Below are 26,325 nucleotides of genomic sequence, written 5' to 3'. Positions count from 1 at the left end.
GCAACTGTCTCACAACATACAATGCGGCATGGAGCTATCTCATTATGGCAGCTGGCTTGGAGGAGGCATAATGTTGTCTGCAACAATTAACTTATGAAAAACAGTCCTGCAGAGCTGAAAGGTGATTGTTACCGGAGGTGTGGTATAACTTGTGCAGTTGAATATTTTTTGCATATTATATACATGTAAGAGGGGTAATAATGAATTATGAAATGTATATTTACAGTTACTATTTTTCAGTGATTTGTATAATAGTTTATTTGCTTCAGTTCCTGTTACTCTTCATGTACTGGGTTTTCAGAGTCTGGTATAGTCTTTTGTGTAAGAGAGAGTAAACTGGTAGAGGGGATATAAATGTATAGATAGTCCACAAAGGATGGGAAGTAGCTGAAACAACAGACTGGAACAGTAAATACATGCTTGCCTGTATTTACTGTGCCAGGGGCCTATTCATTAAACATTAAAAATCTCTGGAGATAATTAGCTTTAGAACTCTCATGGAGTTCTAGCTAATTATAGGTGGAATTCATCATTCCACCTCTCCATAAGTATCTATTCCGAAAAGCTGTCATTTTTGCGATGACAGCTTTTCGGGAAATAGATACTTTTCCCTGCCTACACTAACTTATCGCATCTGGAAACAGTGCTGCGCATGCGCTGTTACATCTGTAAAACCAGCGCATGCGCAGCACTGCCTACAGATGCGTTAAGTTACGTACCCCCCCCGACCACCCCACCCCCCTCCGCTCACCTTCACCCCCCCGACTTACCTGTCCACGCAGCAGCCTCCGTCTCCGTCCTGCTGGTCTGTCATGTGGTTTCCCAGCAGACCACATGACAGATTAGGAAAAAAAACTAAACTTTTTTTTTTTGACTAAACTTTCTTGTGCTCTGCTGGGGAGCACACATGTCCGACCAGCCTCCGTAGCCTGAAGACGGAGCAGAGCGCCGGAGGGACTCGTCGGGGGACCTGCACACACGGATACAGGTAAGTTTCACCTGCTATTCGCCACCTCACAGTGGCGAATAGTAACTGCATCAAATTCCGAAAATTGATAATTTTCGGAATTTGATGAATACCATAATTTCCACATCCCCATACTAATGTATGGGGAGTGTGGAAATTAACGCAGGGGAACTTAGCAAGGAGATATCTGTGATATCTCCTGTGCTAAGTGGCTACATGAATACCAAAATAACGTTATTTAAGGAAAATGTCCTTAAAAACGTTATTTTAGTGTTGATGAATAGGCCCCCTAGTCTGATATACCGCCACCAGTCTGATAAAGCCCCCTCCCCCCCTTTATCTGGCTCGAATCAAAGGTTGAATATCCCTACTGCTAGAGAAAATAAATGGGCAATTGGAATGGATGGGCCATTTACATAAATCTGAAAAATGCAACAAAATGCTGGTTAAACTGGTTATGTCACCCCTGCATGGGTATACACATGATGGTTTCCCATAGGAATCAATGGACTGACTGTATTCAGGGATCAATGGACTTTATTTATATACTTTGAAAACAATGAAATGTAGAAAACAGCATCCAAAAATAATTGCAGTACAAAAATAAGTCACCTACATAAATCGCTATGAACACATGCAATAGAATGGGTTTTATTTTTGTTTTACATGTTTTATAGTTAGATGCATGTTTCACACTTGAACTAAATATGCCTGTCAGACACAGCGCTTAAACACCAGTGTTTGTTACTGAGAGTGTTTGTCATTGCAATGCCCACAATTGTGGTATGTGCAGGACTCTAGTAAAATTTGTTTAGTGGAAAGCAAATCTTTGAAAGGACCTTACTGATATGACTGAAGAGATGTCTTGTACCAGCATGGGCTGTGAGAGACTGCCATTGAGTGAGTGCCTGCACCATGCTGTATTTAGATTATAAATCTGCCCTCCTCAGGGGCGTTTCAAGAGAGGACGGAGCCCGTGTGCAGTCTCTGTCACGGGCCCCCTAATCTTAGTCCAGTGGCCGGCAGCGCACTGAGCGCAGCGCGGCCAGCGTCGCACTGATAGGCTGTGGGCAGCGGCAGACATGGACAGACAGCGCCAGAACACTTTGACTCTGGCACCGGTCGTGAGCCAATCAGGAGCCGCCATTGCTGATTGGCTGCCAGTCTGCGAGCTTTGATTGCCTCAAGACCAGCAGCGCTGTCTCTCCATGACTGCCTGCCAGTGCACCAGCTGTAATCAGCTGACAGGCCATCACCAAAACATTGCTGACACCTGGGCCCCATTCGACTGCCCCGACTTGATCGGCCCACCTTGTGTGCGTGACTGGGTACAGGGGGAGTACAGACCCTCCAACTTGACCCGTTCCATTAGGTACAAAATGCTTCATTCCTGGACTTCCCTCTTAATTTATGATTGCAGCCACCTGTGGTGAAACACCCTTCTCATCAACTAACTAGTTCATCAAGTGGCTGCAATCATAAATTAAGAGGGAAGTCCAGGAATATAATATTTTTTTACCTAATGGAACGGGTCATGCTGGAGGGTCTGGGAGTGGAGGGCCACAGAGGCAGCTCAGGCACCATAGCAGCTGCACCCTTTGTACCCATGGTAGTTACGCCACTGTTTGGATTAGGGGTGTGCACCGGCCACTTTTTCGTGTTTTGTATTTTGGTTTTGGATCTGGATTGGTTTTGCCAAAACCACCCTTCCGTGTTTTGGGTTCTGGGTTTTGTGTTTTGGATCTGTATTTTTTTTTTAAAAAGCATAAAAACAGCTACAATCACAGAATTTGTGGGTTTTTCTGCTCCTAGGTTATTATTAACCTCAATAACCTTAATTTCCACTCATTTCCAGTCTATTCTGAACACCTCACACCTCACAATAGTGTTTTTATGTCCAAAAGGTTGCACCGAGGTAGCTGGATGACTATGCTAAACGACACGAGTGGGCGGCACAAACACGTGGCCCATCTAGGAGTGACACTGCAGTGACAGACAAGATGGCAGTTTGAAAATCTAGGCTCCAAACAGTACATAATGCAAAGAAAAAAAAGAGGTGCAAGATGGAATTGTCCTTGGGCCCTCCCACCCACCCTTATGTTGTATAAACAGGACATGCACACTTTAACAAACCCATCATTTCAGGGCCAGGGTTTGCCACATGACTGTGGCTGAAATGATTGGTTTGTTTGGGCCCCCACAAAACAAGCTGGCAATTAATCTGTCCCTGCACAAACTGGCTCTACGCAGGCAAGATGTCATCCTCATCCTCCTCATCCACCGATTCCTCACCCTCTTAAGTGTTGTGTACATCCTCATCCTCACAGAGTATTAATTTGTCCCTGCTGGAATCCATCACCACAGGTCCCTCTGTACGTTCTGGAGGCTGGTCTCCCTGGAAGAGTTGATAATTCATTTTTATGAACATCATCTTCTCCACATTTTGTGGAAGCAACCTCCTACGCCTTTCGCTGACTAGGTTCCCGGCTGCATTAAACACTCTTTCGGAGTACACACTGGAGGGGGGGCAACTCAGGTAAAATAGAGCCAGTTTGTACAGGGGCCTCCAAATTGCCTCTTTTTCCTGCCAGTACAGGTACGGACTGTCTGACATGCCTACTTGGATGCTGTCACGGATGTAATCCTTTAACAGACAGACGTACGCTTGTCACTGCTGCTTTGTGGAAGCAGGTGCGGCTACAGCCCACACAATTCACAAAGACAGAAAAAAAAGAAGAATTTTTTATTTTTTGTGGAGTGCACTTTGAGGGTTACACCACCCTTTAAACAGACAGATGCACGCTTGTCGCTGCTGCTTTGAGGATGCAGGTGCGGCTACAGCCCACACAATTCACAAAGACAGAAAAAAAAGGAAGAATTTTTTATTTTTTGTGGAGTGCACTTTGAGGGTTACACCACCCTTTAACAGACAGACGCATGCTTGTCGCTGCTGCTTTGAGGATGCAGGTGCGGCTACTGCGAATACATTTCACACACAAACACAGAAAAAAAGAAGATTATTTTATTTTGGTTGGAGCGCACTTTGGGGGTTACACCACCCTTTAACAGACAGACGCACGCTTGTCGATGCTGCTTTGAGGATGCAGGTGCGGCTACAGCCCACACAATTCACAAAGACAGAAAAAAAAGGATTTTTTAATTTTTTGTGGAGCGCGCTTTGAGGGTTACACCACCCTTTAACAGAGAGATGCATGCTTGTCGCTGCTGCTTTGAGGATGCAGGTGCGGCTTCTGCGCATATATTTAACACACAAACAGAAAAAAATAAGATTATTTTATTTTGGTTGGAGCGCACTTTGGGGGTTACACCACCCTTAAACATACAGACGCACGCTTGTCGCTGCTGCTTTGAGGATGCAGGTGCAGCTACAACCCACACAATTCACAAAGACAGAAAAAATAGAAGAATTTTAAATTTTTTGTGGAGCCCACTTTGGGGGCTACAGCACCCTTTAACGACAAGCCATCTGGCCCTTTACTTATGATACAGGCGCACGCTTGGCGCTGCTCCTTTGTTGATGCACGTACAGCCACAGTGCACACAATTCACAAACACAGAAAATAATTCCTCCACCATTCTGTCAGTGGTGACAGTATCATAGGCAGTGACAGTAGACATGTCAGAAATTGACATTGTTGGTACGTCCTTCAGTCCGGACCAGATGTCCAAACTGGCCCTTGACTTATGACACAGGCGCACGCTTGGCGCTGCTGCGTTGATGCACGTGCGGCTACAGCGCATACATTTCGCACACAAACGCAGAAAAAAAAATTGTTTATTTTTTGTGGAGTGCACTTTGGGGGTTACACCACCCTTTAACAGACTTATGGGACACACCTGCACGCTTGGCTCTGCTCCTTTGTTGATGCACATGAGGCTACTGTGCACACAATTCACAAACACAAAAAAATATATATTTTAATTTTTTTTGGAGTGCACTTTGGGGGTTACAGCACCCTTTAACAGACGAGCCAGCCGGCCCTTTACTTATGTCCAGGAATGAAGATGATTGTCCATGCAAGATGACGTTTTGCCTCTTTTTGAGTTCCGTTTTTTTGGAGGGAAAAATCCAAACTCGGCGTGCAAATTCGAACCTATCCGAGCCTGGACATCCCTAGTTTGGATGCATGTTAGCAAACAGTGGGGTCCTTTTAAGGATCAATGGAATGGGTTTATAGGTGAGGACAATGTAAACAAATAAAGGCTGCAGGTGTACTTCAGGTCCAGTCTTCAGCCCAGGTAATGCCGGGTATCCCAGCTAGTTGATAATAATAATAATAACAATAATTAGAGATGTGCGGGACAGAGAACCGACGACAAATGAATTTAGGACTTCCGAGTCGAACTAAGTCCAAGTTTGGAATCACTTTGGGGTACCGAGTTGAACCGAGTCACGGTTCGGATCTTAAAAACCGAAATCAGGTTTTGGATTGCATGCTAACAGGTCAGAATGAAGTCATTTTAGCTGTTTTATTTTTTAAGTACAGGTCCAAAACCAAAACGCGTGAGGGTGGTTTTGAAGAGCCAAAACCTGAAAAACATGATGATGAATTCCGATCCAAAACCAAAACATGGGGGTCGGTGCACATCTCTAATAATAATAGTACTTCCAGACGATAAGATATTTTTAATCAGGCAAATAAATAGTCATGTCCCATTGGATCATTGACACACACACACAAACACCCCTTTAAGGCCATACATACTTGCCATTGGTATGTGCAACAATAAAAGTGTGATTACCTGTGACACACCACCCAGCATAAAATGCTTCAAATCGGGACTGTGCATTCAAAATCAGGACAGTTGTTAGGTACAGTATGTGTTTATTATATCAATACAACAGTGAGACTATCTATAACTATAACTATATAACAAAGCTTAAGTGAAAGAACAGGGACACTGGAAGAACTATAGTAATTGGCCCTCACCACATTGTGCAGATGTTTTTTTAAGAGAAACAGAGGTGGCAATTTTATAATGGTGCACTGTGCACAAAATGTGCTATAATAATCCATGGCAGGCAGTCACATTCTATCTGTCATCTTTAGTAGAGGTTACAAAATGATAGCAATTGTCTGATTGATAGTTATGGAGTATAAAATATTAGTCCATATCTAACCAGTATTATAAGACCAAAAATATCTCAGCTATGCACTTTAATCCCATGTGCTCTCACAGTATCATCTTTTATTAGACTCTCTCTCTCTCTCTCTCTCTCTCTCTCTCTCTCTCTCTCTCTCTCTTTCTCTCTCTCTCTCTCCCCTTCCCCCCATCACCCAGGGGGAGTGTTGTACAGTGGCTCAGTTCACATTGCATACACTGAATGTGGAGCTGTGTATGATGTACATCTGAAGGAAAGACATGTACAGCCCGCCAGTGACAGATTAAACAATGACGAAGCCGACAGCTGTCATGTGTGAGAGGTTCTGCAACCTAACACACTTATCTAGAAGCAACCTGACAATGTGATAGGTTCACGCATAACAGTGATTGAGGTTCATGTTACTATCGCAACATGTCAGTAAATACAGAAGTTGAACCACAGATTATTATTATTTTCTGAAGACCCTGCGCACCCTAGAAGTAGAACGTTTATAGAAAGCGAAGGTTGCATAGACGTGAGTGTAAATAAGATTCTGGGGATTCTTGCTGATTGGCTGTCTTGGCAGCCTAGTTACTAGGCAGATTAAGTGTGTTTAAGGGGTCAGGTGGTTGTTAGCTGACCAATGCTGTGAATTGTGGGTGTGCCTGTGATTAGGGGTATAAAAGAGGTGGTGTGCATGTGATCTGCCTCTTTGCTGATTCTGGAGCCCACCCTCCCACCCAAAGTTTTCCTGTTTGTATTTTGTTGTGTTATTTTTTCCTTATTCAGGGAAGGCGCAACATGGCGGGAGAACGCTGCATCTCAGTGGCTTTATTGTGGCACAAGAGAGCGTTGTGAGGGCGCTGGACCTCGATGTAACATGGCGAGTTTGTCCTTCTCATACAAGGGTACCCGAGCGCTTTTGTACGGAAGCGCTCGGAGTAGACTGGCCCAGGAGGGAGGCGAGACCTTCGCAGCGTAAGTGCGTCTTTAGGGGGAGCGTTTCAGTCGCTCCCCGTGTATGCCTCCAGCTTGAAAGCTAGAACCGAGTATGCAGCGTCTCCTGGCCACCTCGGTTAGGTGAATTAATTAATTTGAAAATAAAAGCTCTGACCTTTTATCCAAGCTGTTATGGTGTCCGTCTCTTTATTTAATAGATAAGTTACGTGCTAAGTTAAGTAAGGATATTTAAGGTATTTAATTAGCAATAAGACAATGGAGATCTTATTGCATTTGATTAATCAGATATACAAATAAAGAAATGAAATGAAGTGGCATCTTGAAGATCTCTGGAAAAAAGTAAACACCTATCAAGCAGTATTTGGCATAACACTTTATCAGGGTCGTTCACACGAAAATTTCTGGTGCAATTTTGTGCACTCCTGGAATGTCCAAGAAACTCCTGAATCTCTGAGACTTTTCTCAGACTCCTAGGATATGAGACCACCCTGATGATGCAAATTGCTTGTTCACGTCCTCCCCTCGCACATTCATCTTGGACTACTCCTCCAAGATCTCCTATATGAGAGGTCCAAAAAACTAGGCAGCTATCTTTTTTTTGTTATCCTGTCATCTGTCATCTCCACACAGAGGCAGCCATTTTGTGACTGAGACCATTTATGATAATACCACCTTTAGCATACTGTATTAGTCATCATTGAGACATGAGGCACAAAATGGCACTCAGTGATATCACGGAGTGGCTATGTGATTGCATTTCGATGACTATCTTAATAATAGATGCAAAAAACAACAACACACAATCTTCCTATGCACTATGCTTCTCCCATTCTCCCTGTGGAATATCCTTCTGCAAGAAGCCATTTATTCCCACAGAGTACTGGAGGTTTCCTTCTTAAACTCACAATTTGTAATACAAACCTCACGCTGTGAAAACTTGCACGCTTGAAAAAAAAATTATTAATACATAATGAATAAATGAGAAGAGGAACACCAGCCAAGGCTTTGTTTGTAAGATAAGAGAAGGATTCGCTGGTTCAGATAGTTAAATCTGGAGTTGTAAAACAGTAGCATCGCTCTTGCTTGTAAACTACAACTCTCCCATTCTCTGCCAGTCACTGCATGAGTTAAAACAGACTCCGTGAAATAACTATTTGTAATTCCAGAGTTTTCAAAAATGTTCAGCTAGATTCCCAGCTGTGTCCATAATCTAGTTTTAAGGATTTATATATTTCCTTCATTTTTAGGAAAAAGAAGTATACTTTTTATCTGTATCTATTAGAATTAAAATATCTATATAATAATCTTCCTATGGAAATCCCGTCTCCAGCATACATGTACAGTGGGAGCCGGAATATAGTGTGAGGAGGATGTGGGACAGAGCTTGGGGTGGAGCCATGGGACGGGGAAGAGCAGTGGTCAGACTGAGGTGACCAGGCATATGCTGGATCCATTATGTACTAGTTATTTGTAATGAATTATAGACAAAATAGTTTTACGAAGTGGACCAAAAACACACAGTAAATTTGGGTCATTTTGTGGCTAGCAATACACAATAGTGTGATAGCTCAATGCTGCCCCTACTGTATGACAGCATCCTCCAAACATTTCTGATTGAAACATCTGGATACTGTTCGTCATCCTCTCACTGGTACGTCCATGTAACTGAACCATACCTTACATATTTTTACGTAGGGGTTTCAAAGGAAAATGTGCATGCAAGTGAGGGGGGGCTGCTGGTCATATGTGACATGGCGATGACCAGCACTTCAGCTGAGGTGGGCCTTTCCCTGTCCGTTTCCCTTCCACTAACATCACCATTTGAATACCGCACCCACCATGAATGGGATATGCCTTCTAACCTTACACTTGAATAAGGGTATGACTAAATGATTGGGTTACAGTACTTTTCAGACTAATGAAAACACACTGGTGGGGAATACAATCTTATGGTAGCAATAAGCTGTGGAAAATGAAGTAATGTGAGAAGACTTTTTGGACACTTCTCCAAATCTTTGGACACCCATTTCTGGGCTATTCTGTAATAACCATAGAAGAGCTGTACAGAATATTTCTTTATTCACATCACCTGCAAAGTTTACAAGACAATTATATTCTGCAGTGTAAATCACTGAACCCCGTCAGGGACAGTTCTACAGCTGTTTCTATGTATGCAGCCTATTTATCATTGGTGGCAGAGAGGTACTGAAAAGTATAAATCCTTATTGCTGCATATTCCTCTTTTGAGGCTATTTAACAAGTAGTTCTCCGTCAGGAGACTGTGCCGGTGAAGAGGTTGTAGGAAAGTGATAGCTATCACTTTACAGGTTGTCCTGAGTCTGACACTGCGATTGTGCTGCTGTGGTAACATGTCAGAGAGGAGCATGTAGGCTGCTGGGGACAGGATCTTGTATGATAATGCTATAGTCTTCCTATAGGCATAAATCAGCAAATGTCATTTTATGATGACATTAGCTCAGGGGCATTTCTAGAGAGGAGGGGGCCCATGTGCAGTCTCCGACACGGGCCCCCCTCTTTTCCGTCCGGCGGCCGGCTGTGTACTGAGCGGTGCGCGTCCAGAACCGCTCTTATAGACACTGGGCACTAGAGTGTACCCAGAGTCTATAGTGCACGCACAGGTCACCGGGAAAATGGCCACAGCGGCTATTTTCCCTGTACTGTGCATGCGCAAACAACGGGAAAATGAGCACGGCGGCTATCTTCCAGCCATTTTTACAGACAGAGACACCGGAGCCGACGTGGGACTCCGGAGAGGTAAGTTTTATGAGTGCAGGGTGTGCGGTGTGGGTCCTCCCTGGACCCAGAAAGTGGTCGCCCGGGGGTGCGATGACGCGATATATGCTGAATCGCATAATTTTAGCCCTGCCCCCTGATTTATAATGCAGGTAATATCAGCATTTTAAAGCGGGGGCGCGATGACACGATCGCGTCGGCGCACCCCTGCTCCGTCTGCCTAAACTGCCCCCACCCGCCCCGTTGCACCGACCTGGCAGCCCCCTCCTAGAGGGGGTTGGCCAAATGTCGGCAAGTATGTTTTACACTCAACTGCTATATGGGTATTCTTTGTGCAAGATAAGGGGATCTAGTCAGAATGTCGACACCAGACTGTTCACTAGTTGTCCATGCCGACATAGACATAAGGTCGTCAAGAAAAGTTTTGACATTGGTTACAATGCCGACATGTTCATGATGTTGGAATTTAACATGTCGACATTACATTTTTTTTGTTATTTTTATGATTAGGGTTAGGTGTTAGGTTTAAGGTAAGGTTTATGGTTAGACTAAAATATGCAAATGTTAAATGTCGTCATTATAAACACGTTGACATTTGACATATTGATTGTCAACCTAATGTCCATGTTGTCAACATTCAGAACGTAATATCAATAGGGTGTGTACGCGCTGCCATAAGGCAGTTGGTATAGAAGGGATAGTCAGTCCCTAAATAGAAAGAAGCATATACAGTATATATATACAAGGAGTTTGTATATTCTCCCTGTGCTTGCGTGGGTTTCCTCCGAGTACACCGATTTCCTCCCACACTCCAAAAATATACTAGTAGGTTAATTGGCTCCCAACAAAATTGACCATAGTGTGTATGTTTGTCAGCATGTGATAGGGAATATAGAGTGTAAGGTCCACTGGAGCAGGGACTGATGTGAGTGGTAAGATATTCTCTGTAAAGCGCTGCGTAATATGTGTGTGCCATATAAATAACTGGTAATAGATAAATAGAAAACCAGCGCTAAAAAGATGGACGGTGTTATATAAAAAGCAGATTAATTTATTAAGAAACAATGGATATATATCTCAAGAATGACAAGATAAAAAGTTTGCAATAAGAACCAAAATGCTCCTGTATAATAAACAGCTTTACCTAGGACAACCTCCTATACGTCCCAAATTGATAAAGTGAAATTTTGAAGGCAACACTTATTTACCATGAAGTGGTATCACTGTCACCAGCACAATCCTTAGCATCCTAGACACAACACTTTATAGGCTGTAAAGGGAATCCACATGGAATAGGTCTAGTATTTGCCAAAGGGTCCAAGGAGGAGTGTAGTAAAGTCCAAATGACAGTCCAGTGGTTGTACAGGAGTACAGAGGGAGGCTCAACGCGTTTCACTGGGTAAAACAGACCACCCAGCTTCTTCAGGTTCTTATTGTGAACTTTTTATCTTGTCATTCTTGAGATATATATCCGTTGTTTTTCAATAAATGAATGTGCTTTTTATATAACACTGTCCATCTTTTTAGCGCTAGTTCTTGTATATATAACATTCAGAAACTGTCGACATTCTGCTGTCGACATTCTGAATGTCGACTATTCATACCACACCCAAGACAAAATGGTTTCCCTGAATGAAAAGTAATATAATCTGATCCACAGCCCTTCTGCTAGTAGTGTTTATATAAAATATGTATTACTTCAAGTTACCTTATTATGTGGCTCCTTCTTCCCACATAGAAGGATTGATTTTTTTGGGGGGGAAATAATTAGATTTTTACAGGCCATTTTCAGAAAGCGGACTGAAACTAGAACACAGTAAACAATACGGTAGCAGCTGCGTTTAGATTTGTACGGCCATTGTTCTTTTTAAAATTCATTATTCACAGCATCACACTCCCTTTTATACGCTAGCCTTCTTATCCGCTTGATTTCACCGATAATAGTGATGGATATTTTAATATATTGCAGACTGACAGATTTCCCTTGATCCTTCGTACATTGGGAGCGTATGCCTTTTGGGCAAAGCCGCCTAAGAACCATCAATGGATTATTGAAACCTCTTTTCAATAAAGCTAGAAAAATTGCATTTCCTGAGCAGAGACAGCAGAAGACTATCTGTCTAATGGAAATTCTCTCACTAAGCTTTTCATCGTTTCACATATTTATTTTTACTTATTCACACTTGGGAGACGAGCTTTATTTGTGCTGCTGTAGAGAAAAGATTACTGGATTTTTATAGAGTGAAGGTACCATGAACATTTAAGCAGACTAATTGGAAAGAGATTTTAAGGTTTCATTTTAAGTTGCAGCACTTCTTAGTTCGGCTTATTACAGTCAGTGATAGGAAACCAATTTTACTAAGGGCCTATGTCTTCATGAGGAAGAAATTTTTATTAAACTCTCTATCGGCCGATACATCCACATTCATTCAAACACTTATCTTAAGAAATAAATACACGGAGAACTGAATTGCGGTGAAATGGGTCAGCTTTTTATTGAAGGGATTTTGCCTATTTATTTATTTAATTTTAGAACTCATGTTAAACTAAAGTATGGTGGCGGGGTAAAAAACGGCCTAGCTAATGCTACTTTATGCATAACTTACACAGGCCCAACTGCCCACTCAAGCAGGGATGCAGCCTCCTGCCTCCATCCGCGCCTCAACGACTCGCAAGGGAAGGACCAACTGCCCAACCCCTGCGGGGACGATCCAGTGTTGTTTTGCCATCTGCTCACATCATCTTTACCCAACTGAAAGCAGTCCAACCACAGCGAAGACCAAGGGCCCACCAGGCCTAGTGGTAACCCTTGAACGAAAACTGACATCCACCCCTAAGCCCGCCGTGATTAGATCTGCCCCCAAGGCAAAAGCAAGCATAAACAACAGCAACTAACAGCCGTTCTGAGACCGGCCAAACCAAGGTTACAAGAACCGCAGCCGCCGCCATACTCTAACTATTAAACGGACCTCAAACTCAAAAATAAATCATCCAAAAATATAGCCATGCCCCTTGCAGAAAGGTGTACTCCGTCTCTCAAAAACAAATTCCCCAACTGAAAAGAAATGCCAGGATGCCTAATGATCGCACCACCACGTTCTTCAACAGCTCTACCAACCACTGTGTTTACTGTTCTTCGACTTTGCTCAACAGCCCCTGGTCTCAGAGCACCACTCCACACTCTCCTTTGTATGATCTCTGACCAAAAGATTTTGCAAAAGGGCCAGAGCCCCATCAAATCCAATAAATCACGCCTTATTTCACATTGCAAATCCAGGGATGACCTAGTTGTAATGTCATTACCTCCTAGATGTACAATTAAAAAGAGTGGACACCCAAAAACTGCAACAGATTCTGCAATGACCTGGCTAAACGATTCCCACTTCATACCCCTGTGACCTATCCAGCGTATCAAACAGCTCTCTGGGAACCTAGAATGATCACTCGCCAAAGGCGAACGGGAGGCCCAATGAACAAATGAATGCCCAACCACCCAAATACACTGAGCATCCAATCGTAAGCCTGTTAAAAGAAAATGAACAAGATGTTAATTATGGCTAAATTACCGTAAGTAACGGCCAGTAGAAAAAACTCCAACTTATGGGGTACAGTGAAAACTTTGGACAGAAAAAACCTAACTTGACCTGAGGCAAAAACACAAAACCTCCACCTGCCGGCAGCAGCCATAATTAAAACCAGTGATAAAACAAAAATTCCTCAAGACCCCTGCCCAAAAGGCAGCGAGTAGCTAGTCCTCAAGTTATGGTGCCGTTGACAAGCTAAACTCTGATATATTTCTTGAATACACCAGACCTCCACCTGCCAAGTGCTCGGATCTCATCTATGGACCAACCCGCCGCAGTGGCAGCCGTGGTGGCGCCTATGCAGAACGAGTGGGTACCATAGTCAACCAGGGATAGGCCGAACTTCAAGATACAGCATCTCAAAACCCAAGCGAATTGATAACGAGACACTGGAGACGTATCCATGTGCATCAGCCAAGCACCCGTCGACGTGGGACGTGGGCTCAAATAGGATGAAGCCAAGACCACCGGACAAATCCTGCGATCCCCGCAACGACCCATCGAAACCCATTGCCCCCTACCTGCCTGGTCGGTCTTAGAACACTGTACCTTACAGTGAATAGCATCAGTACCAACAACCACGTGAGACAACAGCATAGGTGAAACAGCCGTCCTGGAAGGAGCAACCAATTTGCCAACCCTGAAGGCCCCATGGCAAAAGCGAGGCGAAATAGACAGACTTCGTACCCCGAAAAACAAACCCGTTTAACCGCCTGTAAAATTTGTAATGACCTGTCTATCGGGCGCTGCGAAACGGGCCGAGTGGGTGCAACTCTAGCCCATCATTTTAATACGCGTGACAGAAAGAAAGATTTCGTAACATCCCACTGCCCTTGCAAGCGAAGGAAATAGGATATCTCTGCCAATACTTTTCTCGTATACGATCTCGACCTCTCAGCGGAATAAAAGCCCCAAACAAAGGTAAGAATAAGAGCATCCGCACTCTTACCTCTGTTGTCATCACGTTGCAAGAAGTGGTTCCATTGTTCCCAAGCATGCCGATAAGCCCGGAGGGTTGCCACAGACAGGGATCTATGCGCTAGTCCCTCCATGCCGGCCAGATCACCTGCCACACAAAAAGAGGGACAAGATTCACCAATGGCATCAGTGTCCGGAGCTAACCGGCGAAACCTAGCCTGATCGAAACGAGATAGTCCGTCTGCAACCCCATTGTTAGTCCCAGGCACATGTCTAGCCCTACTTAAAATGTTATGCTGCAGGCAACGCAAAAGTATCTGTGCAAGCAATCGAATCACCGGTAATGAAGCAGATTTTTGTTTATTAACTGCATGGACTACGCCAAGATTATCACACCAGAGGACGACTGACCGGTTTTCCAACCCCGCACACCACAATTCTAGCGCAACCATTATCGGGAACAACTCCAAAAGCAAAATGGGCCATGGGGCTGTGCACCACTTCCCTTCGAAATAAGCTCCAAAACCTGAGGCCCCCCGCAGCGTCCGTGAGCTGAAGACTCGGAGTGGTGACTGGCCAAGCCAACCAAATCCTCACACCATTAAAATCCTGTAAAATGGATTCCCAAATCAAAAGGTCTCTGCGTATCTCCCTAGATAACCTAATGAAATGGTGAGCTTGCCGGACCCCTGAGGTAGCTCTTTCCAGCTTTCTACAGAAAACTAGGCGACGGGGACAACCCGACATGCAAAGTGAAACAGACCCAGTAGCGACTGAGCCTGCTTGAGGGAGACCTTACTTATCGCCAAAGCTAACAGGATGCCATCACGCAAACGAACCACCTTCTCCATGGGGAGCCGACACAAACCCTTGACAGTGTCTATTTCGATCCCCAGATAAATTATAACAATTTCCGGACCTTCTGTCTTGTCATGCGCTATTGGAACTCCAAAACTATTAAACAGCGCAATAGCCTTGTCTAACAAATTAGCGCACCATGAAGGATCTGCCGAACCGACCATAAGAAAGTTGTCCAAGTAATGCGCCACGCCTTCTTCACCTGTGGCTCTGTCTAAGCACCAATGGAGAAAAACGCTAAATCGCTCAAAGTACGCACAAGATACCGAGCACCCCATAGGTAAGTATTTGTCTATATAATATTGACCCTTTTTATTTAAAACCCATGAATTTAAAACAAGACGGGTGAAGCGGTAACAAGTGAAAGGCCGATTCCACATCCAACTTGCACAACAGGGCCCCAGGACCGAACGAACGCACTAACTCCAAGGCAGAGTCAAAGGACTGGTAGACCACCCAGCTATGTGATGCAGATATAGCATCGTTAACCGAGGACCCAGAAGGGCAAGATAGGTGCTGTATCAGCCTGAACTTTCCCGGAGCTTTTTTAGGTACAACCCCCACTGGGGAAAGCACTAGATCCGGAATGGGGGTTCGATCAAATGGGCCAGCCATGCGACCCAGGGAGACTTCCACACTAACCTTGTCATGTAAAACTGTTGGACATTCCTTTTTAGGATCAATGGAATAGGGTTATAGGCAAGGACAAGGTAAACAAATAAAGGCTGCAGGTGTACTTCAGGATCCAGTCTTCAACCCGGGCAACACAGGGTATCCCAGCTAGTTATAAATATAACATCACGTATTGTAGATCAGTATAAAATATTCAAAATATAAATCCATTCTGTGGCCACAGATATACAAAAAGAAAACAATTCAGCTATATTCAGAGAAAATATATTGCACACCATATGTGTGAGTCAATAAGTAGCTTTAATACTGGTCTAGAAGATCCTGCATGGCCTGAACGTGATGATTCATAGCATTGGCATGTTGTTATTTTTAAGAAAGTGTAAAACAATTATGCATTTTCAAATTAGCAGCCATTTGTGAGCTCCCTCACTTTTTGTTTTTTCAAGTTTTATTTATTTTTGGAAACGGACAAAAGCCTCTAATAACGCCATCAGAAGGTGGCGTTATTTTCGAACTGCTTGGCCTGAAAATATTTAGCAATTGAAGTTTGTTAAATCTGGGCTAATTGCATATCCCATCAAGGTATAGGAAATGCGATCCGCATGTAGAGGCAGAACTGAGGTGAATTTTACGGCATGGAGGAGATTTTTACTAAATCTCCTCCAAAAGGCTTTTGATAAATTTATGTGAAAGTAAAATAATGTGGGGCTACTGTCAAATGCAGAGCAGTGAACCTGTCTCAGCTATTCAAGCAACTAACATACGGCCATTCATTATACGCGGCAGCTGTTTGGATTATCTGTGTCCAATCCGCTGATGTATAATATAAATTCCTTTAAATTTCCCCGGAACCTGGATTTTGAGTCTAATGCCTGGATTTGAATGTTAGTTATGGTCGGAGTCCTGGAGGGGCATAGGTGGATTAACACCAAAGGACAACATGGGCAAGGAAACTCTGGCAAATGACTGGGAATGTCCAAGAGTAAATAAATCATTAAGATGTTTACAGTAAGTAGAAAATCTAGTAAAGGACGAAACTAGAAAAGATAGAGATTAAAATTTGCAGTGTTTTTGTCAAGGGTAGGGACCTTACGAGAGACAGGACTGTGATCATATCGTACAAGAGAGATAAAGTGGAGAAGTTGCCCATAGCAACCAGTCGGCTCCTAGCAGCCATTTATCTAGCACAGTCTATGAAATGACCGTTATAAGCTGATTGGTTGCTATGGGCAACATGACCACTTGATCTCTCTCCAAGGTTTGATATATCTCCCCCTTAGTCTGGAATAGATGATGCTAGTTATAATGTAAGTGGACAGAAATTTGCTTTAAATTATAAACTTAAAATTGTGCATGGTACAAAGAAATTGGTTTTACAGTAGTTAAACATTGATAAAAGCACAAAAGAAGTAGAAACTAATTATGCAAAATTTAAAATTTTTAACACACAAATAATGTAGGAATTTAATTAACCGCGATCACTGAGTCAGAGCATCTCCAAAGTGGCAGGTCTTGTGTGGTGTCCTGGTATGCAGGGTTAGATCCTAAGCAAAGTGGTCCATGGAAAGAGAACTGGTGAACGGGCGACAGGGTTATGGTTGCCCAAGGCTCATTGATGCAAACGGGGAGGGAAGGCTAGCCCGTCTGATCCGGTCCCACAGAAGAGCTACTGTAGCACAAATTGCTTCAAAAATAATGCTGGCTATGATAGGAAGGTGACAGAACATACAGTGCGTATGGGGCTGCATAGATTGGTCAGGGTGCCCATTCTGGCTCGTATCCACTGCCGAAATTGCCTACAATGGGCAGGTGAGCATCAGAACTGGACCATGGAGCAATGGAAGAAGGTGGCCTGGTTTGGTGAACCACATTTTCTTTTACATTATCTGGAAAGTCGGGTGCGTGTGCATAATTTACCTGGGTAAGAGATGGAACCAGGATGCACTGGGCAATGTTCTTGGGTCCTGCCATTCATGTGGATGTTACTTTGACATGTACCATCTACCTAAATGTTGTTGCAGACCAAGTACACCCCTTCATGGCAGCGGTATTTCCTGATGGCAGTGGCCTCTTTCAGCAGGATAATATGCCCTGCTACACTGCAAACATTGTTCAAGCATGGTTTGTGTAAGGTGTTGACTTGGCCTCCAAATTCTCCAGACCTCAATCTGATTAACCATCTATTGGTTGTGCTGTTAAACAAGTCCAAGCCATGGAGACCCAACCTCGCAACTTATAGGACTTAAAGGATCTGCTGCTAACATGTTGGACACCTTCAGAGGTCTTGTGGAGCCCATACCTCGATGGGTCAAATATGTATTGGCGGCATGAGGTGGACCTATATAGTATTAGGCAGATGGTTTTAAATGTTATGGCTGATTGGTGTATACCATTGATGTGCTGTAATGCACTGTTATTGCAAAGGGAAATGTTGCGCAATAAAAATTTACTCTAATTACAGATGTGTCCTCATACACCTTTTCTTTTTTGCACCATATGGTGTGACTTAGGTGTTCCACCACGGGTAGAGATTCCTGGTCCTCATACCCATTTCTGAATTTAGCATCTGTGTCGCATCACAGCTGCATCCAAAGTCGCGTATAGAGTCCTGGGCACTTAGTATTAGCTATTTTGTTGCAATGGAGTGTGTATAAAGTCACAGATTAAGCACAATGATGCATGGCTCAATGCTTGGTGAGGCTCAACTTGTATTGGTTTTCAGTCTGTTGCATTTTTAATCCAGGATAGTGTCCGAGTCGCACAGAGCAGCTGCATGCAAACCCAGCTCTAGAATCCATTGTATTTTTGGCGCATGAGTGATGCGAATTTGATGCACATTCAATATAAAACTGTTTAGCAGGATGCATGATATGGCTTAGTCTCAAAGTCTGTGGCGCATCAAACAGGGCTATTTGGCGTGGTTTGATGATTGGTGTATGTGGCCCCATCTGTACTAGATAGAGAGGCAAATGGACCGAAATAGACAAGTCTTACAAATTCTTTCTTCAGCTACAATATTGTGTACATTTATTTAGTGCAGCATGTCTGACTGTATAGAACTAGAGATGTGCGCAGACCTCCCCTGTTTTGCTTTTGGATCTAATTAATCAACTTGTTTTAGTTTTGGCAAGTGTTTTGGTTTAGAATAGATTAGGTTTTGGTTCGGTTTTGAATTCTTTTAAAATCAATAAAAAATCAATAAAAACAGCAAAGATCATGTCACTTGGACCTGGTTACATGCAATACAAAACCAGAGTTTGGTTTTCAAAACCAAGTTCCGAACTTACAGCAGACATGTGATGGGACTCGGTTCTACACGAAACACCAAAGTGATTCTGAACTGGCATTTCATTCGACTAGGAACCCCTAAGTTTAGGTGTGTTAATTTTTCAGGAAAACCGAACTGCACTTCTATAGAACAAAGATGCTATTATATTGATTATAGTAAGCCCCAATCTTTATTGTGTGATTGGGGAAAGTACTGATCTTCGGTCATTTTTTAGGAAAGTTAAGACAGTTTTTTTATTTCACAATAGCTGCATTAATGTGTAATACAAGTAATTACAACACTGCAGTTGAATCTAGTAAATGGCTGGATGAACCTAGAAGCTGCCTGTTGTTTTTCTTATTTGTGTTCATTTCAGCTAAAATGCATTTCTATTTCGTTTGAGTAAGTAAGATAAATGAGGAGTCATTTATCATAATCTGAATAATACTGGCTCTGAAAAGAATGCTAAATTGGCTTTGTGGTCTGACACTATGAAATTTGCTTGTACACGATGCAGATGTGTAAATGCTGCAAAAATCAATAGTCATAGTAAGTATCAGTAGAGAAGCATGCCACTAAGCCTAAAGGAAAATACTGCATATTTATAGAGGGGATGGCATCCATTGGTGCCTTTTGCCAACACTTTTATATTCTTTATGCATACAAATGCAACACAAATAAACCTTATGGTGTCACCTTTCTAATGTGTCATGTTGGGCATACACGGCCAGATAAAATGTCTGTCAGACCGACAGACATTTTATCTGGCAGCCTGCCAGCCGCAGATGTCGCCGGCATACACTGAGATTTCTCTCACAGTGTATCAGCCCGACATCCGCGCTCCGCCCCCGGGGGAGGAGACATTTCCTGTTCCTTCCGTAGGAAGGAACACAGGAAATGTCTGTCTGTCGGCCGCGGCTGGGCATACACTGCCCGATGTGGCCGACAGTTTACCGGTAAATATTGCATCGGACGGGCATGCTGGACAATCCGGCATGCCCGACTGAGCAATATTTAACCCTCGGTTGCCCCCCCCACACGCTACGATTATAGGGGCGATCCGCCGATATCAGGCGGATCGTCCCAATAATTGTAGCGTGTATGGCCAGCTTTACTGGGAAAATCTCTATAAATAAAATGAATACAATAATAACAACAATAATAATAATAATAATAATATTGCCACTATTATCTTTTGGCCAGTCTCTAACCAGCAATATGAATGTCATAAATATCTTCTAGTTGCGATTGATTTGTGGCAAGCAACAGTTTCCAGCTTTCATCAGAGATGTTGGGCAAAATTTACTAAGCATCGGGTTCTAAACCCCAACGTTTTGGTGGCGGTTTTATGGCAGGTTCTAAGCCCTGGGGGTTTAGTGGCGGTTTGGCGGCAGTTTCTAAATGACAAGCCTGTTCTATTCTATTCTAAAAAAAATGTTGACAGCGGATTTGCATCGGTTTTGGCCTTAGTAAATCTGCGGATACCAAAACCGCTGCCAAACCGCCGAGGTTTAGAACTCACCGCTTAGTAAATTTTGCCCTTAGAATAGAACAGGGCTGTCATTTAGAAACCGTCACCAAATCCCTGGGGTTTAAAACCCGCCGTCAAATCGCCATCAATCCGCCGGGGTTTAGAACCCGCTGCTTAGTAAATTTTGCACGTTGGGGTTAAATAATGGTGGGGAAAATGTGGCTATTATGGCAAGAACTTTAATTCTGGAAATATTGAAAGACGACTAGTCTTCCTGTCCCTACTGCACAGACTCTAGTCTTCCTGTCCCTCCAGGGCTTTATGCCCTTTTCCAAGTTGACCACCCAGGTCACTACTGAGCATGTGTAGAGGTCATCTTGTCTGTGCTGTGTAATACTAACATGGTGGGAGACAGTAGCTTCTATAGAGAACCTGGGAATACCTGCTATAAAGCTTTTCCAGCATCCTGCACCACTACCCACAAGCAGGGCTGCCGACACCACCAGCGGGCCCCGGTACTGGGTGGGGTCGTAGCCAACTCATGGTGGTGTGGCCAGACCACCTCTTTACAAAAAGAAAACAGTGTCAGATCCGGTGGGATGCGCAAGTGTGATCGCCCTCTCCTACTCGCACATTACAGAGGAATAGAGATTAATGACTGCAGCTGCCTCGCTCCCCAGCCCAGAACACAGCAGTGTGTGCTGGGCTGGGGAGAGAAGCTACAGTCATTACTGGACAATTCTGCATGCCTGACCCCAGCCCAGCAGTGTGTGCTAGGCTGGGGAGAGAAGCTGCTGCAGTAGCAATCGTTTCTCTCTCCCTGCCCAAAGTGGCTTGCCACATTTTGTTACGTGGACGGGGCTGCAGGATCCAGGCCCCCACTGGGCCCCTCCAACAGGCCTGGGCTCGGGTAAAGAGTACCCCCCCCTCTCGATGGGACTGCCCACAAGCAGCATACACTCACTGGCTGGTGAGCTGTATGAAACCCTGCTATGCTCAAGCTCTGCTCCATCAGCAGTGTGCATGTAACAGTGAGTACGGCTGTACCTGCTATCTATCAATAAACCAAAAGCACTGTTAAAGTAACTGGGCTGATCAGAGTTTGAGTCATCTGCTGGTGTGTGCCTACTGTACATAACTCAACACCTGCACACACATAATTTCCACCATGCTTTTAATAAAGCAGCGTACATCCTAACATAACTCACCGGTTATTTGCTTTGCCTACCACTAAAATCATTTGTCAAATTCATCTCTTAGGTAAACATGAACAGTGGACCAAAAATTGTCAGTGGCCCCAATTTTTCTATTGGCCGCCCAGTACGCTTTTAGTATTTGTTTTGTATTTATACTTTGCACATTTCAAGACAGGTTAATTGTGTACTGTAAAGTTTTGTATTGTATGAATTTGTTAATATGATTTATGGTTTAGTGCATCATCCTACTTGATTCTCTGAAGATTATATTCAAAGTTCCCAAATACGCTTTCACTATTTAGTGAACCGGTTTCATAAACTGTGTAACACTTGTAAGATGATCAAAGAAGGAATCGGTGGTGAATCTAGAGGGGGCAATAAGGGGGAAGGATTTAGCATAGGCCCAGGTTGATTTCTTGTTTTTAAAACACAATCAAAGCAGTTGGGCAGGATCTTCTATCTGCCTCTCCACTGTCAGATATTTCCATTTAGTGAGTGGTTTAAGGCAGCCTGCACCTAAAAAAGGCTCATACAGACTTCACAAGCGACCTGCTTTGGGGGGACAGTCATGCTTTTTTTGGGCACTGTCACCCGCTCCCACCCGCAGACTGCAGTTTCATGCAGGGGAAAAAAATGGGAGGACTCTCATGGTGAATGGATGCCGCACGCATCCAAACAGTGGAGAAAGAAAGACCTAAGGTAGACCAACGGCTAGGGCAATGCTAGGCATGCCTCCAGCGTGCGGCATCACAAATTTGTGCCACCAGACTATGTCCCTTTTCTATGCCCATGGGATCCTAGGCAAGACATTGTAACTCTTTCACTCCTTCTCAACCCTCTGTTTCTCAAAACAGAAAATGCTGTAAGTGTAATATGGCCCCTCATTGCCCACTAGGCCTTTTGGTTAAAAACCTGGGTTATCTTTAAATAGGGGAGATTACTGTGGTCAGATGGACCTGCATATAATCTGTATATGGTCAACCAGTGGCTAATAAGAATGGTTGCAGTTGCAGGATAGTAAAATTGAGGGTATATTTGAACTGCAATCTCATTTAGTAGGTATTCTGATGTGATTTGGGGAAAACCTTGGTCAAAGTGTTAGCGAATGTCTTAATATTTGTGTAGCTTCGAGTCTGATAGCTGCTTTCATCTGACAATTTCAAATCAGACTGATAAAAGCAGCGATGCCATTGGTTGCTTTGTGCAACTTTTCTTTGACACAAGTGGTCTTCTCTAGCACCAGATCCCTCTCTGGCTCCAGCTCACCTTAGTAAATCAGGAGGAAAGTGGCAGGAAATTAGAGCTGGACAGAAAATCGACTCAACTTATAATTGTGTACTGACATAATAATTCAGGTTCAACCGAGCCAATACGCCAAACAGCCGTGAAAACAGGGAAAAGCATAAATCCTTACCTTGTAAAATAACAACACCTGAGTGAAGACTATTCACTCAGTCTCTGAGCTGCTGTCTGCTTCTATTTTTTTTAAATATTCTTTAACCGCCAGCTTTAATTGGCCTTGATTGTGAGTCAGAGTTTCAGCATTTAGCAATTTTTAATAAGAGAAACCCTTCAACCTTGCTGCTCATTTGAATCGTGTGAATCACTCTGCCGTGTATAATGCGAGGATCAGGTTCCTGTTTAATTAGAAACACTAACGTTGTTTATATTGACAATAGACCACGGGAGCAAAGGCTTTAGGTGTGTTTGGGAAAATATTGTTCAAATTATCTACTGTAGAATGATTTTCTTTTTTTTAAATGTAATTAAATAAAGAGGAGATGCTTCCCAGGTGTGTAGAATCCCTTTATAGAGTAGGATAAAAGAATTAAGGGGAGTTTTTTAAAAAAGCGCAACAGGCTTATTGGAATGGTTTGCATGGCCTTAAATTTATCAATAGATATATAGCAGGGTGCAGTTATAGATATACTGTATGTGTATCAACCAATTGTTATTACTGTACTTGTGTTTCGAACTAGCTCATGTCCACAACTTAATCACTCTGCGGGCTGTCTTGGTATTCAGGTTAAGATAACGACTCTCTAATCGGAAGAGCACGTGACCCAACTCTTTATTCTTTGCCCACTCCTCTGTTTTTCTTCAGATTAATAGAATTATTAGAGAATGTTCACAAATATATTTTTTTTTTTACCTGTATTAGTTAACTATATTTAAATTCACCTTGTGAATACTGTACATTCGCACTGCAGTTTTTGCTTAATTTGTTACCAGTATTTAAACAAAATGACTTGGGATCCTGATCAATACGAGATCATGACTGGTAGCAGATGTGGTTGGTGATGACTGTAATTCAATGGGTGCTTGGTCATCTTCCAGCCACTCCTGATAGATCTATATGGACATGTTTCTATGCAGTGTAAATGTTATTAGGTAGATTGGCCCTTCTGTGGTCATCTGAAGGTTCCGTCCTAGGGCAGAATACCTGTTACTCTTTATCTGAAAATCTGACAGACTTGTTAACCTGTTCACCTTGAAAGGCTGCAGTCATTTACACCGGGCTTAAGCTGGCCACACACTAGACCAACTTGTTGATTGGTTGGAATGAAAATCTGGTAACGTATGGGAGTAACTGATTATCAGCAATTTGCTCCTAAATGCCAGAAAACAGATGAAAATGGTCGGTCAGACAAGTTTGTTAAATATTTGATCCAAACAATTTGTTCAAACAAGAGTTTTTGTCCATTTTCCGGCGTTTGGGAGCAAATTGCTGATTGTCATTTGCTTTCATACCTTACCAGATTTTCATTCCAACTAATCAACTAGTTGGCTGGTTGGACAGATAATCTTTAGATGTGTGGCCAGCTTTAGAGGCAAAATCAGAGATGGACGCCTAAGTAAAAAGACACCTGCTGGCGGCTTCTCTTATCTGATGCTGCGCCCAAAGACGCTGTAGCCAGTGAAGCTAAGGACTCAGGGCCTCATTCAGAGATGAATGCAATGGCGATTACGTACATAGATTGAGCGTTTGTTTGCCATTGTGCATGCGTATAAGCGGCACTGCGCGTGCGTAGCGATCGCATTGCAATTACAGACGCACATTGGAATCCATCGCACATTGAGTGACAGGCTGTCAGCGTTTGGAGGTGGTGACAGGGAGTGGTCTGAAAAACGCAGGCATATCTGACCGTTTAATCGCCATTACATGGGCGTGCATAAATTAACCCTTGAGATCTCCTACGCATCATGAGAGCGCTCTGCGTGTCAGGAGAGCAGCCGAGTCTGCGGCAGGTCGGGCCTGCCACAAGGGCAAGATGGCCGCTCGATTTGCGTCAAGGTGACAGATATTTACGCAGGTAAGCGACGTCATATGCATGTAAGACGGCAGCAGTGGGTGTCTCTATGCCGGCTGTGCTTTGGAATGCATTAGCATATTTTCGCAGCTGCATTGCGTACATCTCTGAATCAGGCCCTAAGCCACTGGCTTTGGCATGCCTAGAAACCCCCCTCCCATTTTCTGAAATGCTCCCTGTCTTTGCCCCCAAATGGCACTAGCATATCAGTCATGCTGCAGCTTTTGGGGCATTGCGACCAAGGGGCATATTCAATTAGGTGCGAAAAGTCGAGTACTTTTCGCATGCCAGACTTTTTGCCATCATCGCTGGTTTTCCATGCAAAAAAGTATTTCGTACGTCCCCGCTTATCCCCGTATTCAATTACAAAGCGGTGAAAAACGGCACATGGCGAAACGCAAACAGGCGAAAAGTGCTGTCAGATTTGGGGAAATCAGCCTGACACCCCCCTAAAGATGCACTAACATTGGGGATCATGGCAGATGCCCCCGAATTGCCCTTCTGAAGCTATTTGGGGTACTTAAATGCTCTCATTAGCTGCTAAGTAGCGTCTTTGCACAAGTGGTGAAGAATCGCATTTAGCAGTTTTCTTTGGTGTATATAACTAGTCCCAGCAAATTTGGGGTACATGAAAATGGGTGCAAGCATGGTTAAAAATCACAACAGTGAGGTTTTAAAAAACTTGAAAAACGCACCTTCAGCAAGCACCTGCAATCAAAAAAACACCTCCCCTGTACTTGCAGACCCCCCAAAGTCTATTTCACTAGTTTTTAAGTTTGTACCCCAACTTTGTACTATTTTGCCCCCTTTTTCAAAGTCATTTTTTGAAGTGTTCTTTAAAAAATTTTTTGGATTTTTTGGACGCAGTTTACTTTTAGGGACCTGTCCTAAGGGTGCAGGGTGGTTTCCCCACCTTTGCACCCCAAAACTGCAATTCTGCACTTTTTCATAGGCAAATCTTTTTCGACTATACCAATACATTGAGTTTCCATACTGGCGAAAAAAGACGCCACAATTGAATACGGGGATAAGTTTTCGCCTGGTGAAATGACATCACCAGCGAAACTGTTTAGCCGAAAACGGCTTTTCGCACCTAATTGAATACGGCCCTAAATCGCAGGACCAGATCTGCACATGTACAGTGTGGCTCCTGTGCATGCGCAGATCTGCAACCATCGTCAGATTGCGTGAAAATGAATTTATCGTCCACCCTCTGAATCAGCCTCTTAGTAAATTTAGGTAAGCCCTTAAAATTAGTTGTTGTCATTTCTGATTGGAAAAGTCCCCGACAATCTCAG

The 26,325-nt window shown here is 43.4% G+C and overlaps 1 protein-coding gene and 1 pseudogene across 5 annotated transcripts in view; one reads left to right on the top strand and one right to left on the bottom strand.

The window, feature by feature from the left end:
* SYT3 (synaptotagmin 3) overlaps window positions 1–26,325 on the top strand; it is a 373,682-nt gene that overhangs the window by 55,257 nt on the left and 292,100 nt on the right. The window lies entirely within an intron of this gene.
* On the bottom strand, window positions 13,568–14,742 carry LOC148511636 (uncharacterized; annotated as a pseudogene).

The sequence above is a fragment of the Taudactylus pleione genome, unplaced genomic scaffold, assembly GCF_031769625.1.
Source record: "Taudactylus pleione unplaced genomic scaffold, aTauple2 ptg000301l, whole genome shotgun sequence".
In the NCBI taxonomy this organism is placed as follows: Eukaryota; Metazoa; Chordata; class Amphibia; order Anura; family Myobatrachidae; genus Taudactylus; species Taudactylus pleione.
This window is presented reverse-complemented; position numbering and strand designations above follow the sequence as displayed.